This window comes from Lutra lutra, chromosome 3, assembly GCF_902655055.1.
Source record: "Lutra lutra chromosome 3, mLutLut1.2, whole genome shotgun sequence".
NCBI lineage: Eukaryota > Metazoa > Chordata > Mammalia > Carnivora > Mustelidae > Lutra > Lutra lutra.
Genome location: NC_062280.1, coordinates 192,275,427 through 192,295,070, shown reverse-complemented (window position 1 = coordinate 192,295,070; position 19,644 = coordinate 192,275,427). Strand labels below are relative to the sequence as shown.

Here is a 19,644-nt window from a genome sequence, read left to right as displayed (position 1 = left end):
TTGAATTTTTAAGAGTGAATTCATATGTTATGTTCAAGTCTCTTTGAATGTTCTTTTTTATGCACTTATGCTGGAGTTACCATCTGGGCCTGTTTAGAAATAGCTCTCCGTCACTAGGCCCTGCAAACTCAGCGCATTCTGTTGCATCCATAGTGTCCTCTTTTGCTCCTTTGTGGCTCTCTTCATCCCAAGGGGCTCAGACCCAGCCCCCAATGTGCCATAAGCAACAGTTCTGTGCAGGAGCTGGAGTAACTTCTTCCTTGGTGGCAAGTTGGCTGTTCCCTGTGCACATGGAGATGTCTATTTTCTCCTAGTCTTCTCAGCTGCAAGGTCAATGCTTTCCCAGCTTTGGAATTTGGGAGGGTTCAGCCCAACTCTGCTCTTTCTCTGGAGGTTCTTAGCAGCAGAATCATGAGCAGGTACTCCTAAGAAAAGCCACGTGTCTTCCCCTTCATGGGTCTGTGGATCTGCACAAGCCATACTCTTTCCATGAGCCCGTTTTTCCAGACCATCTCGCACTCTCCCCTATTGGCCCTCAGACCGTCTTGTAGACCAGTGGTGGGGGAAAGCTAGCACAATCCCCAGCCATGTGCTGCCTGGCAGATCCCAAGGCCCTTTCAGCATATCAAGGCAAACCATGGAAGTCTGGACAACCAGCAGCAATTTTGCTCAAAAGAAGTCTTAGGAGAGGAGGGTGTCAGGGCTGCATTTAGGTCACCATCTTCCCAGAACGCATCCTACCAGCATGTTTTCAATGCAACTACTGAATTTTTTATTTTAAAAAAGATTTTATTTACTTGAAAGAAGAGAAAGAGCATGAGCAGAGGGAGAGGGAGGAGCAGACTCCCTGTGGAGCATTGAGCTTGACATGGGGCTCGATCCCAAGACCCTGAGCTCTTGACCTGAGCCAAAGGCAGAAGCTTAACCTACTGAACCACCCAGGCATCTTGGACCTACTGAGCCTTGAAGGATTCAGATGAACCACCCTCCCAGATGACTTTTCCTATTCATATCCCATAAATAATACACAGTAGTGTTTTCTTCCAGATCACATCACAACATTTCTTCGCAATGATCATGTACCATCAAATCTCTTAAATTTTTTCCATCTAATGAATGTTAAATGGTATCTCACTGTATCTCTCTTTAAATAACTGTATTGAAGTACAGTTGAATAAACCACACAACCTTAAAGGGTATAGTTTTCTAAGTTTGACTTATTTATGCACAAACATGATAATGAACATAGGCATCACTCCCAAAGTTCCCTTGTGCTGCTCTCTGACCCTCTGCCATGCCCTCCTCAGCCACCTGGCCTCCATTCTGCAGAGAACTGCTGATCTGATACTATAGAATGGTCTGATTTTTGTAAGAGTTTTATATAAATAAAATGGCACAATTATTTTGAGAATCATTCATGATGTAACATGTATCAGTCACTCACTCCTTATTGCTAAGCCATACTCTGTTGTATAGATATACCATAATTTGTTTATCTACCTACCTATTTCTAGACCCATGTTATGTTCAGTTTTTGGCAATATGAACAAAATTGCTATGAGCATTCATGTACAAATCTTTGTATGGACATATTCTTTCATTCCGCTTACATAAATACCTAAGTGAATGGCTGGATCTTACGACAGGCCTATGTTAAACATTTTAAGAAATTACCAAATTATTTTCTAAAGTAATTGTATATTTTATATTCCCATCAGCAATGTATGAGAATTCCAGCTCCCCCACATACTCAGCAACAACTGGTACTATCAGTCTTAAATTTTAGCCGTTACAATAAGTGCTTAGTGGTATTTCTTGGTTTGAGTTTTTGCTTAATTAACGACAAATGATTTTGAGCAAAATTTCATGTGCTTATTTGCTATCAGTATATCTTCTTTGGTAAAATGTGTTCAAGTCTTTTGTGCATTTTTTACTTCATTGTTTTCCTATTATTGAGTTTTGAGAGTTGCATTTTATAGAACATTTTGCAGAACTGGATATAAGTCTTTTATCACATACTTGCTTTGCTAATATGTTCTTTCATTCCAGGCTTGTATTTAATTATTCTAGTGTCTTACAAAGAACAGAACACTAATAGTTGCATCTCTTAAGATTTTAACTTTCCTTTTTATCGTATTTGCTCCCAGGTTTTGGTTCTAGATAGAGATATATGTAAAGATCTGTTTTGACAGATGTAATGTGCCAATCTTGGACTTTCTGCCTCTTAGCTCCAAATTCAGCCTTTCTTGACTGCTGTGAAAATGTATGTGAGTCCTCTATAAAATTTTCCTTTGTCCAATGGGTTAGTACTGAGTTTTGTCAGTAGAGAGTGCAGGAGGAAAGGATTTTGCCCCCTTGTTCAGGTGTGGCCTGGCAGTCCAGTGGACTTCCCTGGGCCCAGCTCCCACACAACCTGCAGCTTCTCCTGTGCTCTGCAGGCAGTGCATGTACTGGGAGGCCTGGCACCAGCAGCATCCAACAGAAGCTCCCCCTAGAACACTTGGGCAGTTTTGTGGCTCAGTTCTTCTCTCCAAACAGCTTTCTACGGCACCCTCTAGGGCAGATTTCCAATGAATATGACCAGTAGGACAACATTAGGACAACTCTTCCGCTGTCCAGTAAACAACAGTCAGCCATGTCTTCTCATAAAAATCTGGACCTCAGCCCTGTGGGTGTATGGGTGAGGAGCATGGGAGGGCGTCTCATCCCAGCTCTCAGTGTTGTGACTGCTCCTTTTATTTGCTATTTCTATATTCTTCAGAGTTCTTGGTAGCCAGTGCTGTATTATTCCAATCCCCTGTGATAGTTATTAATTCCTTACATTTAATTTTCCTTGTTAAATTACTATACGGTTTCTTTCTTTTTATTGGACCCAAGTGGAAATAGGTACCAGCAAATGTTCCTTTCAAAAAGTATCTTAAATTTATATTTTTCTAATAATGTATAATTAATGTTGCTGGTGTGGCTGCTTTTACAGCTGGATGTCCGGTAGGGATTTCTGTGTCCTATGCTTGTATTTCCCATCCCATAAGAGCCAAAGGGGATGGTTCTGGTCAGGAAGAGGTGATACAGAGAAGTGACGGTGCTCTTGGGGACTCACACACCTAACTCCTATGAACTGTATGTCACTGTGACCAATGGTTATGTCCAATGGGCAAAGGGACACAGCCTCCACTTCAATGCACAACCTAAGGTGTGGGATTGTGACTTCCCTGGTGTGACCACCAAGCACACCCCTTTTGAAAACTGCTATTAATTACTCTTGGGCTCTGACTGAATGCACACCTGATTCATGGAGGCTGTGTCCCTTTGCCCATTGGACAATGGGGTGGGTAAACTCAGATTCAGTGACTAACACAGTGGGAAGGACCCAACAAATCTCACTTGAAAAATGGCATCTGGCCAGCCTTACCCCAGCAGCACCTTGGCTTTATAGGAAAAGGTGGCTTCTAATCCCCTGAGTAAAATGTTATCATCCACTTCACCACTGAAGCAAGCCTTCTGGCTCTGTAGGGCCTCAACTCACAAAGGGGCACAATTAGGGGGATAAGAAGCATAAAATCATTTAATTCACTCAATGAGTTGAATATATGAGAGAGCTAGAGAGAGAGACTTAGGTCATTGGGCATCACTGGAAGTACCAGAGCCCCAATTTCTTCATCTGAAAATTGGCAATTAAAAGGAAAGAATTAAGCACTCACCTTGCCTTTCAGAATAATCACATAGTCCTAGTCAAAGAGAGAAAGTTCTTGCTTACAGAAATTACAGCTAATAATTGTAAGAAATGATAAAATCGGAAAATCATCATCACTTTGTCACCCTTAATGAAATAACTGAGTCAGGCAACAATCATCAAAGGATATTATCACATGATCAATGATTGGTGGAAAGCTATAATGGAGAGATCAGGCTGTTACCACCCGAACCCTTTGATCAATCTTAACATCACTAAAAATAGAAACCAGGTGCCTCCTGATGTAATTCAATATGAAAAACACAGCACCAACTGTTATATATTCTTGCAAAAAAAAAAAAAAAAGTTAAACCTGATCTAGTCAATTCTCCTTGGTGAGCAGGACGAAACACAGGGGATGGAGAAGAAAGTCAAATAAAATCACAAGGCAGCAAAGAAACAAACAGAATGTGGGACATTGCATGGGACAAATGATCTAACTTACTGAATAAGCTGTGGCAGGAAAAAGGGCAGAGAGGGGGAACTCTGTTTGATTAAAGAGACTAAGAAAGCACAATAACCAAGTAAAATGAGTGGACCTTGATTCTGTCCTCATTTGAATAAACAATCCGTACAAATATTTTTGAGACAATTGGAAGAATCTGATCATGGTCTTATTATAAAAAGATTCTGAAGAATTATTGCTAATTTTATTAAGTGTGAAAATAATATTGGGGTTAAGGAAGATAAAGTTCTTATATGTTAGAGACTGAAATATGAGGGAGGGAAACGACATGTTGCCTAGGATTTTCTTGAAAATAACAAAGAAAAAGGAAAATGGAAATAACATGAGATGAAAGTGGGAAATCTCAGTGGCTGCTGAACCTGGGTGAATGCTCCGTAGGGATCCATTGTACCATTCTCCGTAATTTTGTGCATATTTTATGACAATATGATTCAAAGCCTTTTAGACACTAGATTAAAAAACATTACAAAATAGAAATTAGAAACCATGAAAATGAACAGCAAGGGAACCAAATGTCAAAATTTGGGGGGATGTGGAAAAATATTCACAGGAAACCTTGTGGCCTTGAATGTTGCAGTTATGAAAAAAAAAAAAGCAAAGAGTGAGAAAAATAAATAGGCATTTAAATGAAAAACTTAGGAAAAGGCATTCTTCTGCAGCTGGCCAAGACGGAGTAACAAGGAGCTGGATTTGCCCTTCTGTCTGAACCAATGAGTGGCTGCCAAAATATTGAGCATCAGGCCATTAAAAAAAAAAGTAATCCCAGAGAGACAGCAACCAAAGACATGAGCGCTATGATTAAACCAGCTCACTTCCTGCATCAGACTTCTAGGCTGTAGGGAAGGAAGAGGGACCTGGGAGGAACAGCACTCCTCCCCGCCACACCCCATCACCCAGTCTTCAACCCATGAGTTGAAGAGACAGGTGTCATTGCTGCAGACAAGACAGCCAAAGCTCAAAGAACAGAGAGCCAAGAGAGAAGAGAGTGTTGCTTGGAGCTGGCAGGGGACAAATTAAATAAAGCACCCACATCCGTTCTCACAGAGCAGGTAAAAGTGGGTGAATTTGAAGCCAAGAGGCAGAAAGTCCATGATCTGCACAACGTATCTGCTGAAAGGGATCTTTTCTTGTATCTCTATCTTCGAAAAGTATGCAGGAACAAATATGATAAAAGGTTAAGTTAACATTCTAAGTGGTGGGACTTCTAGTGTTTGTGATATCAGCCCTGTAACTTTCCATAAATTTCAAGTTAAGCAAAGAAGTCTTGGTGAAAAAAAGGGATTGATATATTATTTAAGCTTGAGAAAAGCTGAGCTGATAGTTCAATCCCCCTACCTCTGAAGAAAGTGATGTACCTCAACTGTTTACACTTGTGTGATCTGAAATGTGTTGAAGAAATAAGAAAGTTCTTTCCAGCATTCACTCATACATTCATTTACTCATCAAACAGGGAATGAGGATCTTCTCAATGCCAATGATCAGACCAAGTACAGGCTCTCTACCCTCAAGTTCCTCACAGTCCAGTGGGCAAGACACAAATCTCAGACAGTTAAACTGGACCATAACCAAAGAGAATGTAAGTGAGATATTTACCAGGAAGGGGTTCTAGGAGTCTTCCTGGTTCAGGGATTTCGAGCTTCACTGAAGCAGAGAGGTAAATAGAGGCAGGAATGATTTTTCAGAGACAAAAACTGTTTGAAAAGATAAAAAGTCCAGTTCAGTTTTCACCTATCAAATAATTAAACCAAGAGAATGGAAAAAGTGAGACCCTATGTAAGAAATGTCTGTAAGAAAAAGCTATCTTCTAAATAAAATAATTATTTTGATGGAGTTAAGGCATTTATAAATAACCTGTAATCCTATGCTCCTCCCTGTGCCCACAGAGTTTTTAAACTTGGGGGCACAGTTAATTTTCTGGCTATCTGTGATGCTGAAGGTTTTAAGTGGTCGGGATAACTCAGCATGCATTTCAGACTGGAATCAATGTATTCTGGGACAGGTGACACAGATATTGTGCATGAAATATACATCTCAGCACCTTTGTCTTTTCTTAAGTAAAAGTAGTCCAATCCTTGCATGTTCTCCCCTGTTTATCCTGAGATTTTCGAAGAGATACTGCAACGTAAGATTGTTGTTTTCCACGTATGTGCAACTGAGTATTTCTGATCTCATTGTCTATGTATTAAGGCATGCTGCAATTCTCTCCTTTGGGAGACGTCACTGTGTTGTGCCAATACCTGAAGTGATTCACACGGCTGGAATGACAAGATGATCCCGTATTGGTGCCACCGATAATGCCATCGTGATTGCTGTGCTGGGCAGACAACCAAGCCGGTAACTAAATCAGCTAATCTTTGACACATGTGTAAAGCACTTAAACTACCCTGCAATTCAGGGTTTCAACTTGCACTGACCTGACGACTGAATTCTGATTTCCACTCAGGGTTTTCCATTAACGTTGTGAGAAGCAATTGTAAAAGACTGACTCGTTAAATGTTTTCTCACGAAACTAACATGGAACCCACCCTAGTGATCATAACTAAAGTCTCTTAACTCATGTTATATCTGGAGGATTTCTGCTGCCATTTACTTTTATTAATTAGTAATTTGGGGGGTACTTTTAGGTTCACAGCAAAATTGAGTGGCAAGTACACGGAGTTCCCATATACTCCTGTCCCCACAGGTTGCATTGACTCCCCTACTGTCACCATCCCCACAGAGGGTTATGTCTGCTACAATGGATGAGTCTACATCCACCCATCACTACCACCCAAAGCCCACAGTTTACATGCTTGGTGTTGCAAACCCTATGGGTTCCAACAAACATATCGTGGTATATACCCATTGTTGTAGCATCATACAGAAGAGTCCCATTGTCCTAAAAATCCTCTTCCCTCGGCCTTGTCCTCCAACCCCTGGCAACCAGTGGGTTTTTGTTTTTTTTTTTTACTGTCTCTATAGTTTTGCCTTTTCTAGAATTCATGTAGTGGGAATCATATGATAAGTAGCCTTTCAGACTGGCTTCCTTTACTTAGTAATAAACATTTAAGGTTCCTCCATGGCTTTTTATGGCTTTGTTGACAGTTCATTTCTCTTTACTGCTGAATAATATACCATTGTCTGGATGTTTGTCCATTCATCTATGGAAGGACATCTAGGTTGCTTCCAGGTTTAGGCAATAATGAGTTTATGAGTAAAATTTCTATATGTATCTGCAGGTTTTGTGTGGACACGTGTTCAACACCTTTGGGTAAATACAAAGGAGAACTAACAGATGGATAGCATGGTAAGAATATGTTTTGTAAGAAACACCACACTGTCTTCCAAAGTGGCTGGACCATTTTGCATTCCCAGGATTCCTGTTGTTCCACAGTCTGTCCAGCATGTGGATTTTGGCCATTCTCATTGATGTGTGGTGATATCTCATGTATAGTGGTTCTAGTGATCATTTGCCTGATGACATCTGGTGTGGAGCATCTTGTCATATGCTTATTTGCCATCTATATATCTTCTTTGGTGAGGTGACTGTTTAAGCTCTTTGGCTCATTTTTAATCAAGTTGGGTTTTTTGTTGTTTTGAGTGTTAAGAGTTTTTTGAATATTTTGGATAACAGTCCTTTATCAGATATGTCTTTTCCAAATATTTACTTCAGTCTATCATCTGTCATATTTCTTGACATATATTTGTCTTTTGCAGGGTAGAATTTTTAATTCTAGTGAACTCCAGCTTATTAGTTATTTCCTTCATGTTTGGAATTTGTTTTTATTTGGCTAATTATTTTCCTTTTTACTCTAATAAAGATTACTGTCCTGTAAGCATCCTGCTGCCCTCACAGAGATAACTGAAAATTTCCTCCTCTTATTTCCCCTAGTATCAATGCTGATGCCTTTTCTGTAGATCTCACAAAATTGTTCTCAGCATTAACTGAGATGTTTATGAATAGATTTTGAAAACTGAAAGCAGCTGTACACATCAGGCGGCATGAGCAGTCTCTTGAAAAGGCACACACACTGACATGCAGGTACATACATGCACACACAAGCACACACACATTTTTTCCTTTCATGGCACCAATTAAAAAGAGAGTGGCTTCTGGGTGGGGGGGGGTGGGTCCAAGATGGCAGAGGAGTAGAAGATCTAAATTTCCTCTGTTCCCAGGAATTCAGCTAGATAGTTATCAAATCATTCTGAATACCTACAAACGCAACAGGAGATGGACGCAAAGATAAGCAACAATTCTATGAATAGAAAAGTGACCACTTTCTGGAAGGTAGACATGCAGAGAAGTGAATAGGAGGCAATATATGGGAAGATAGACCACCGGGGGAGGAAGCCTTGGTCTGGTGGCTCCCAGCAAGCAGAATAGCAGCAGAGCACAAAAACAGAACTTTTAGAAGTTGGCTCCATGGAGGGACGTTGCTCCAGAGGCTAAGCAGGGGATGGAATCTATGGTGGGACAGTGTGGTCTCAGGACCCTCAGGGGTTACAGAAAGACTGGGGGTGCCACAGTGTGGCAGAGTTCCTAGGTATTGGAGCAGGGAAGCAGGATGCAGACACGGAGCTGAGGAGTGGGCTTTCAGCTTGGGTTTGCCATAAATCATGAACTGAGGCACAGTTGGGCCACTGCTCTTTGAGCAGGGACCCCCTCAAGCAGCAGATCTGGGAAGACCCTCCCGCCCATTCCTCCACCAGGAAGAGCAGCATAGGAGCACACCACAGGAATCTGTTGGGTTTGGAGACTCCAAAAAGTGCCAGGCGCCAGAGACAGAAACAATCGATCACAGGCCAGGAGAGCACAGAGTGCAGCTGGAGACCAGGGAGCAGGAATGATTGACTGCTTTTCTCTGAGGGCTTACAGAGGAGGGGAGCCCCCGAGCTCTCAGCTCCTCTGGGGCCAGAAATTGGGAAGACACCATTTTCATTCCCATCCTCTAAAGCTGTTTGGAAAGTGTTCAGGGAACAAAAGCTACCAAGAGCAAACCCTAGCAGATTACTTAGCCTGGCCCCTGGCAAGGGTGGTGCAATTCCGCCTCGAGCAAAGACACTTAAGAATCACTGCAACAGACCCCTCCTCCAGAAGATCAACAAGAACATCCAGCCCAGGCCAAGTTTACTGATCAATGAAAACTGCAAAACTCCTGTGCTAGGGGAATATAGCACATGGAATTCATAGCTTTTCCCCCATGATTGTTTAGTCTTTCAAAGTTAATTTTTTTTAATTTTATTTTTTTCTTTGAATTTTTCTTCTTTCCTATTTTAACCAACATCTTATCTTATCAATTCCTTTTTTAAAACCTTTAAAAATTTTTCATTTTTAAGTTACATTCCATCTCTTCATTGTATTTAACCTTATTTTTGTATATATGTTTTTCTTTCTTCAAAATTTTGGGAGGCAGTTCCTTCTAACAGACCAAAATATACCCAAAGTCTACTGTATCTGTTTTATTCACCAGCCTGATCATATTCTTTTTTTTTTTCCCTTTTTCTTTCCCCCTGGTTTCAGCTCTCTTCTGATCTGTTTAATGTATTTGTCAGGAGTCATTATTACCCTTTCAGCATTTTGTTCTCTCATTCATCTATTCCTCCCTGGACAAATAACAAAACAGAAAAACTCACCTGAAAAAAAAAAAGAACAAGAGCCAGTACTGACTGCCAGGGACCTAATCAATATGGACATTAATAGAATGTCAAAACTAGAGTTCAGAATAATGATTATAAAGATAATAGCTGGGCTTGAAAAAAAGCATAGAAGACACTAGAGAATACTTTCCTGGAGAAGTAAAATCTAACCAAGTTGAAATATAAAAGGTTATTAATGAGGTATAATAAAAAATGGAGGCTCTAACTGCAGGATAAATGAGAAAGAAGAGAGAGTTAGTGATATAGAAGACCAAATGATGGAGAATAGGCAAGCTGAGAAAGAGATAAACAACTACTGGATCATGAGGGGGAGAATTTGAGAGATAAATCTTAGCATAAAGTGAAACAATATTAGAATAATTGGGATCCCAGAAAAGGAAGAAAGAAAGATAGGGGCAGAAGTACATTGGAGCAAATTATAGAAGAGAACTCCCCTTATTGGGGAAGGAAACAAGCACCAAAATCCAGGAGGTACAGAAGACCCCTGTCAAAATCAATAAAAATAGGTCAACACCCTGTCATCTAATAGTAAAACATACAAATCTCAGAGACAAAGAAAATCCTGAAAGCAGCTCAGGACAAGAGGTATGTAACCTAAAATGGTAGAAACAGATTGGCAGCAGACCTATCTACAGAGACCTGGCAGACCAGAAAGGACTGACATGATATATTCAAAGTACTAAATGAGAAAAACATGCAGCCAAGAATACTGTATCCAGCTAGGCTGTCACTGAAAACAGAAGGAGAAATAAAAAGCTTCCAGGACAAACAGAAACTAAAAGAACTTGTGATCACCCAAACCAGCCCTACAAGAAATATGGAAAGGGGTCCTTTAAGCAAAGAGAGAGCCTAAAAATAACACAGACCAGAAAGGAACAGAGACAATATACAGTAACAGTCACCTTACAGGCAATACAATAGTACTGAATTCATATCTTTCAATAGTTACCCTGAATGTAAATGGGCTAAACGTAAAAGGGCTAAATCCCCCAATCAAAAGACACAGGGAATAATATGGGATTAAAAAAAGCAAGACCGATTGATACGCTGTCTGCAAGAGACTCACTTTAGACCCAAAGACGCCTCTGGATTTAAAGTGAGGGTGTGGAAAACCATTTATCATGCTAATGGCCATCAAAAGAAAGTGGGGTGGCAATCCTTATATCAGACAAATTAGATTCTAAACCAAGGACTGCAATAAGAGACAAGGAAGGACATTATATCATACTTACAGGGTCTAATCAACAAGATCTAACAATAGTAAGTATCTATGGCCCTAACATGGGACCAGCCAATTATATAAGCCAATTTATAACAAAATCAAAGAAATACATTGACAATAATACAATGATAGTAGGGGACTTTAACATCCCCTTCATTGAAATGGACAGATCATCTAAGCAAAAGATCAACAAGGAAATAAGGGCTTTAAATGCCACATTTGGACCAGATGGACTTCACAGATATATTCAGAACATTCCATCCCAAAGCAACAGAATACACACTCTTCTCTAATGCACATGGAACATTCTCCAGAATAGATCATATCCTAGGTCACAAATCAGGTCTCAACTGGTACCAAAGGATTGGGATCACTTCCTGCATACATTCAGTTCACAGCACTTTGAAACTGGAACTCAGTCAAAAGAAGAAAGTTGGAAAGAACTCAAATACATGGAGGTTAAAGAACATCCTACTAAAGAATGAATGGGTCAACCAGGAAATTGAAGATTTTATATAATTCATGGAAACTAATGAAAATGAAAACACAACTGTCCAAAATCTTTGGGATGCAGCAAAGGCAGTCCTAAGAGGGAAGTATATAGCAATACAAAACTTTCTCAAGAAACAAGAAAGGTCTCAAATACACAACCTAACCCTATACCTAAAGGAGCTGGAGAAAGAACAACAAGTAAAGCCTAAACCCAGTAGGAGAAGGGAAATAATTAGATTAGAGCAGAAATCAAGAAATAGAAACCAAAAGAACAGTAGAACAGTAGAACAGATCTAGAATCTAGATCTAGATCAACGAAACTAGAAGTTGGTTCTTTGAAAGAACTAGCAAGACTGATAAAACCTTGGCCAGACTTACCAAAAAGAAAAGAGAAAGGACCCAAATAAATAAAATCATGAATGAAAGAGGAGAGATCACAACCAACATCAAAGAAATACAAACAATTATAAGAATATATTATGAGCAACTATATGCCAACAAATTAGACAATCTGGAAGAAATGGATGCATTCCTAAAGATGTATAGACTACCAAAACTGAACCAGGAAGAAACAAAAAACCTGAATAGACCCATAACCAGCAATTAAATTTAAACAGTAATCAAAAATCTCCCAACAAACAAGAACCGAGGGCCAGATGACCTCTCAGCAGAATTCTACCAAACATTTAAAGAATTAATACCTATTCTTCTGAAACTGTTCCAAAAATAAAAATGGAAGGAAAACTTCCAAACTCATTTTATGAGCCCGACATTCTCTTGATTCCAAAACCAGACAACGACCCCATCAAAAGGTGAATTATAGGGATGCCTGAGTGGCTCAGTTGGTTAAGCAGCTGCCTTCGGCTCAGGTCATGATCCCAGCATCCTGGGATCGAGTCCCGCCGAGCAAGGAGCCTGCTTCTCCCTCTGCCTCCGCCTGCCACTCTGTCTGCCTGTGCTCTCTCTCTCTCTCTCTGACAAATAAATAAGTAAAAAATCTTAAAAAAAAAAAAGCTGAATTATACACCAATATCTCTGATGAACATGAATGCAAAAATTCTCTCCAAAATACTAGCCAATAGAATCCAACAGTACAATAATTAAAAGGATTATTCATCATGACAAGTGGGAATTATTACTGGACTGCAAGGTTGGTTAAACATCCACAAATCAATCAATGTGACACACTACATTAATAAAAGAAAGGACAAGAACCATATGATACTCTCAGTTGCAGAAAAAGCATTTTACAAAATATAGCATCCTTTTTTGATTAAAACTCTTCACAGTGTAGGGAATAGAGGGTACATACCTCAAAATCATAAAAGCCACCTATTAAAAACCCACAGTGAATATCATTCTCAATGTGAAAAACTGAGAGCTTTTCCCCAAAGGTCAGGAACACAGCAGGGATGTCCACTATCACCACTACTATTCAACATAGTACTAGAAGTCCTAGCCTCAGCAATCAGACAACAAAATAAATAAAAGGCATCCGAATTGGCAAAGAAGAAGTCAAACACTCTTTGCATATGATCTGATACTTTATGTGGAAAACCCAAAAGACTCCATCCCAAAACTGCTAGAACTCATAAAGGAATTCAGTAAAGTGACAGGATATAAAATCAATGCACAGAAATAAGTTGCATTTCTATACACGTTACCAATTATGGGTTGTAAAGATAAAGAAACTTTATCAAAAGTATCACTAGTTATAATAAATTTAAATTAACCATGACAATAGAAAAAACCTTCATTTATGGTTTATCTTTCCTACAGAAATAGGATAATATGTTGTTTCCATATAAAGTAATCAAAAAGTAGGGAGCCAGTATTTTAGGAAATAATATTTGTAAAGCATTGCAGAAAGTTAATTGATATAACATTTAAAATACTATTATATAATCATTGTTATAATAATCATGTGATACAGCTATAATAATTATTGGTAATATGTTATTAACATTATTTTTAAAATAAAATTTTGTATCTCTCAAAATTTTATTTTTGATTATTTCTCATCTTACATAAATATTACTTTTGTATCCAATTCTGCACTTGCAATTTTATGTTTTTCTTTAAAGAGGATACTCCTTGCAGGTTTATATAAATTTCAGACTTCCCAAACCTGAATTTACTTTGGCCCCAGATCTCATGTTCTGTCAACCCAAGGACATATCTTTTGTCCCCCAAGTGCACCAAAATCGCAGAGACTTTGGATTCCAGAACCCCAACCCAAATCTAATTCACCCCAGGCTTGTGGTGACATGAACTCATTCACTCACTAATGCGGCTCTAATTCTCTCTTTTATGGTAGAGAGGAGGGCCTTCCCTCCTTTCCAGACTAGATAAGCATTTTCTAATGTCAATTTATTTTTTAAATTTCTTTTTTAATATAAACTCAGTTAACACATAATGTATTATTAGTTTCAGAGGTAGAGGTCAGTGATTCATCAGTCCTATATAATACCCAGTGCTCATTACATCACGTGCCCTCCTTAATGTCCATCGCCCCACCCCTCTTACCGTATTTCCCCACATCCCTCCCCTCCAGCAACCCTAAGTTTATTTCCTGTACTTTAGAGTCTCCGATGGTTTGTCTCCCTCTCTGATTTTGTCTTGTTTTATTTTTTCCTCTCTTCCCCTATGATCCTCTGTTTTGTTTCTTAAATTCCAGATATGAGTGAGATTATATAATTATAATTGTAATTATATATAATTATATAAGACAATTATATAATTGTCTCTCTGATTGACTTATTTTGCTTCACCTTATACCCTCTAGTTCTATCTTTGTTGTTGCAAATGGCAAGAGTTAATTTTTTTTTTTTAAGATTTTATTTATTTATTTGACAGAGAGAGATCACAAGCAGGCAGAGAGGCAGGCAGAGAGAGAGGAGGAAGCAGGCTCCCTGCTGAGCAGAGAGCCCGATGCGGGGCTCGATCCCAGGACTCTGAGAACACGACCCGAGCCGAAGGCAGCGGCTTAACCCACTGAGCCACCCAGGCGCCCCAAGTTAATTTTTTTTTATGGCTGAGTCATATTCCATTGTGTATACATACCACATCTTCTTTATCCATTCAGCTGTTGATGGACATCTAGGACACCTTTCTATAGTCTGGCTATTGTAGACATTGCTGCTATAAACACTGGGGTGCAGACACCCCTTCAGATCACTACATTTGTATCTTTGGGGTAAATACCCAGTAGTGCAATTGCTGGGGCATAGTGTAGCTCTATTTTCAGCTTTTTGAAGAACCTCCACACCATCTTCCAGAGTGGCTGCACCAGCTGGCATTCCCACTGGCAGTGTAAGAGGTTCCCCTTTCTCTACATCCTCGCCAACATCTCTCCATTCCTGACCTGTTAATTTTAGCCATTCTGACTGGTGTGAGGTGGTATCTTGTTGTGGTTTTGATTTGTATTTCCCTGATGCCGAGTGATGTGGAGCACTTTTTCATGTGTCATCTGGATGTCTTCTTTGCAGAAATGTCTGTCCATTTCTTGATTGGATTATTTGTTCCTTGGGTGTTGAGCTGGATAAGTTCTTTAGAGATTTTGGATACTAGCTCTTTATCTAATAAGACATTTGCAAGTATCCTCTCCTGTGCTGCACATGTATTTTAAAAGCATATTTGAAAACACTTTACCCAGTACCTTATGTGTTCAGAGTGGGAAGGAACATCTGTATCAGCTTTGTCAGCAAACATGGATGGAGTGAACTTCTATTTTCTTCTGTAACTTTATGGATGCACACATATCCTAGAGTCCAAATTCTTCTCAAATGAACTAATGATAACGTCGACACAGTCCCTGTAATGTCCAAAAGCGTTTCATGTGCTCTGCCTTTAAGACCTTTAAGAGAACCTGGGGCATGGTAGAGGTGTTCTCACGCCCCCACCGACAGACCAAGTCAACAGAGCCTAGAGATGTGGCTTCCCTGCGATCCCCCAACTGGAGCCCAGGAGGGCAGGTTTCCCATGGAGCTGCCCTGCCCTCTCTGCTGCTCTCCACCCGGACTGAGACCAAGATACCTCCACATGTTTTCCCCCATCCATGATACCACAGCTGCAGATGAAAACATGCATTTCTCAGATCAGCCCGCCCTGGAATGGGGGGAAAGAATGAAAGGAATTCCCCCTTGTGCCCCATCCCAGAATAGGGCCACCAGGTAAACATTCTTTCCTAATAGAAATCTGTTGGAGAAACATTATTACTTTCCTGAATGCCAGTCAACTGCTGTTGCTAAAATCGGAGCATGATTCGTTACCACTAAGTCCCTCTAAAAAGTGCCATTTCCAAGCAGCTGATGGCCATGTGGAAGGGACAGCTGGCGTTGGAGGCGCCAGCCTCTGGGGGAGGGCAGCTGTCAGGCTCCTCTCGGTCACGGTCACTGGTGCTTGGTGGGCCTGACTGGAACCCTGGAACCGAGGGACTGTTTCTCGCCCTCACTCTCCAAGTTCAATCACTGTGAGACAGGTTTTCTATGCAGATAGATTCATTTGGCTCCCTAAGCCGTTATTTATTAAATTTTAAATTAGGAGGAATGTTATTCACCAACTAACCCCAAATTCCTAGACGTTCCAATGTCAGAATCCGTTATCTAAGCCCATTTCCCAAGTGTGACATTCCTCCCTATAATTAATATCACAGGCTTATTACTCAGCTCCAAGGCGTTCCTGGCTGTGTTGACGACATGACCCCTGGCCATTACCAATCATGAGTTACACATGGCTGCAGGGAAAGATGCTTCTTTGAGGGTGAAATCTGTTTTGAGAACTGGCTTGGGAAAAAATTAAAAATAGCAACAAACAACTAAGTTCACCTGCTCTCCAAAATGTAGGTAAGGCCCTGGAAGCTGTTCCCAGGCATCCAGCGAGAGCCGCTCTATAAGGCAGATGATTTGTGGACTGCTGCGTCTTTCCATGTGGCTGGTGTGGGGAGCAGCCATGCGCTATTTTTAAGATGAAATGATTACAACTTCACTTGTCCTTTCCAAACAGGTTGGATACTTTCACTCGTGTTCTCCTCCCTCCCTGGTAACGTTTATCATTATGGAGAAGGTATTTAAAAGGAAAAGGAAGGGAATTCTTCTATGTCCACAGGCCTGGCAAAACTTAAGTGGTGCTTGAATGGTTTCTGAACACCGACTGTATAATTTCTGATGGTGGTCTTTCTTTAGCATGAGGGGAAGCCATCGTGTTCACAGCCCAACCAAACCCCGACGAGAAGAGTTGCATTCTATCCCACCACATGGGCAGGCTGTCCGTGTGTGTGCACCTGTGCTTCTGGGGGCTCTAAGTCCTTTCATCCCCCCAAGGCAGCACTGGTGGACGCTCTCCCCTGGCATCTCAGGAGCGGCCCCCGGTGTCTGGCCCATGAGGGGTGTTGAAGCAGCTTAAAATCATTTGACAGAGGGGCGCCTGGGTGGCTCAGTGGGTTAAAGCCTCTGCCTTCGGCTCAGGTCATGATCCCAGGGTCCTGGGATCGAGCCCCGCATCGGGCTCTCTGCTCAGTGCAGAGCCTGCTTCTCTCTCTCTCTTTCTCTGCCTGCCTCTCTGCCTACTTGCATTCTCTGTCAAATAAATAAATAAAATCTTTTAAAAAAAATCATTTGACAGAAAGGAATTATGAACCTGGAGCCACTGTGTTAGCAGAGAGTTGAGGGACCATAAATTAAGGAATTGGGTTTCACTCTGACCAAACACACTGGAAATCCCAGGCATCCCTGAGTGTCGGTTACCAGGGTGTTTAGAAAACATCTAGTTCTGCAGTGACTCCCCAGCCCCCTGGAAGGGCGTCCTCACACAGTCTCCCCTGTAAGTAAGTACAGTGGACACAACTTCTATTTGCCCAACGAGCAATCTTTCCTTTGTAGAGTTTTGGTGACAGTCATATGAAAAGCAGTGAGCCTCCCCTTCCCAGTCCCGGGGAGCAGCAGAGCACGGTGAGCAGTGATGAAACAGCCAATCGGGTTCTTGTCCGCGGTCACCTGGGAGCACATGCCCACTGAGGGAGAGGCATGAACCTCATCTGGTGCTTCCAAATTAGAGAGGAGTAGCTCCGTTCCCTCCAGAGGCAATAGCCAGTAGGACTTAGGCCACCCTCCATCCTAGAGAGGATGGGCGTCCATTTTGAAATTGTGTTGGTGGAAATAAGAATGTACACACAGGGTGGCCAGGATGGGAAGAAAGCCATCCAGTACGCTTGCTGGTTGTAGTGCCAGCACTCCTTCAGTTCCCATCCCTACTCCTCATGTTTTGGTGGGATATTTCTCACGTGCTCCAGCCCTACCTAGAGGGCAAGCTCATGATCAAGTTAGACCACTCAGAACTTTCTCCCCTGGATCTCGAAGCCGTTGGGCATCTCACCTCTCTCGGACGCGTCTCCATCCTCCAGCTGCTGGTTTTTGCCTCCGTGCTGTAGTGCTGGAATCCTCTGGGAGCCCTTTGAACCTGGGATGGGATAATTCTGAGCTGTGTATTTTGCCGCATCTCCCAGCCTTGCCCCACAGGCGCAAGTTGCCTTGGCCGGCAGCAGCTGGCTGGGCAGAACACCTTTTGCCGGCTGCCCACCTTTCCCTGATGATTCCCTCCCTGCATCCCCCAAATCCTTTCTCAAATCCTTGACTCTGGGTCTGCTCCCAGGAGGAACCTGATGGAGCCAGAGGGTGTCATGTTGGCTCTATCTATAGGACAGTCTGGAAACACTAATCTACTGCATTTTACAGGCGAGGACACTGAGGCCAAGGAGGCAGTGATCACCCAGCTCGTAGACGGTGTGTGTAGGATGGAAATTAGAATGGACCCTGTGGCCCCTGGCAGGCTCAGGCGGTAGAGCATGTGACTCTTGATCTCAAGGTCATGAGTTGAGCCCCACACTGTGGGTAGTTTCCTTACAAAAAAAAAAAAAAAAAAAGGAGTCCTGAGAATTCACCTTGCAACTCCTATCCTGCACAATACAAGGGTTTCCAGGCTCAGCCTGGGTGACATTTTGGGCAGGATTGCTCTTTGCTGTGAAGGGTTGTCTTGGGTAACGCAGAGTGTTTGGTAGCCCCCCCAAACCCACCCCGGCCTCTATGCACTAAACAACAATTGCTCTCTGCCCTCGCTATGACAAACAACAAGACCTCCAAACCGCCCAGGGTCCCTGGGAGGAGGGATGGATTCCTCCATGGTGAGGACCACTGGCTGAGTTAGGTTCAGTTGGAAAAATGCTGTGACAGACCAGAGGTCTACACCTTTGAAGAAAGGCGGACAGACCGCACCTGGCCTGTTTATTGACCCTGTATAAACCTTTGGTCCAATCTGGTGTCTTCTAACTCCAGGTCTGGCCCATTTTCCGTTATGCTGGCTCCCTGAGATCAATTGTTCCATTGTTCTGTTTGTTAAAAAGTTCTTTCCTGTTGAGAACAAATGTCCTTCCCAGGCACTTACTTCATCCATGTGTCCTTCAGAGCCATGCCCAAAGCCTAATCCCTCGTCAGGGGCTGACATTTCAACTATGTGAGTCAGTCATGTGTCCCCTGCCCTATAGATTGGCACCAGCCATGTGCCAGGCGTTGAAAACACATGGGGGACGGCTGTTGGACTTGGAGCTCAAACCTCTAGGCTCTCTCCCAACCTTTGAGCCAGAATTTCCAGAAGCCCGGAGTCTATGTGTTCTAAAGCTTCCAGGTAATTCTGACGTAGCCAGTATTTAGGGACACATTCATGTACATTCCAATCAGTTTTCAGAAGTTATTTATACAGTTGTAATGATGACCACCTTTTTGCTACTTCTTATATCTAGGGGTGTTTACATAGCGGTGCTGACCCCTGGTGGAAACCAGTTACCCAAGTGACACATCAGAGGGCTGGGCCACTTGGGGAGGACGACAGCATCCTTATGACAGATTTGAGCGAGACTCTGTGTCACCTCCCCTCATTTAAGGGAATGGGAGAGCAAACCTAATGGAGATGGGATCACAGCACATTCAGATGAAGATCCTAACTTCAAAGAAAGGCACATAAAGAAAAAAAAATGACAGCAGCGAAGAGAGTACCAGGCTGGAGTAAAAACATAAAAATAGGCTCTTATATCCACTCAAG

The 19,644-nt window shown here is 41.8% G+C and overlaps 1 long non-coding RNA gene across 6 annotated transcripts in view; it reads right to left on the bottom strand.

Annotated features, from left to right (window-relative positions):
* Positions 1 to 19,644, bottom strand: part of LOC125094802 (uncharacterized) — a 40,661-nt gene that overhangs the window by 14,962 nt on the left and 6,055 nt on the right. For all 6 annotated transcript variants that reach the window (XR_007125699.1, XR_007125700.1, XR_007125704.1 and 3 more), the window contains exon 4: positions 17,926 to 18,009. This is a non-coding gene — a long non-coding RNA (uncharacterized LOC125094802). The remainder of the gene's footprint in view (positions 1 to 17,925; positions 18,010 to 19,644) is intronic.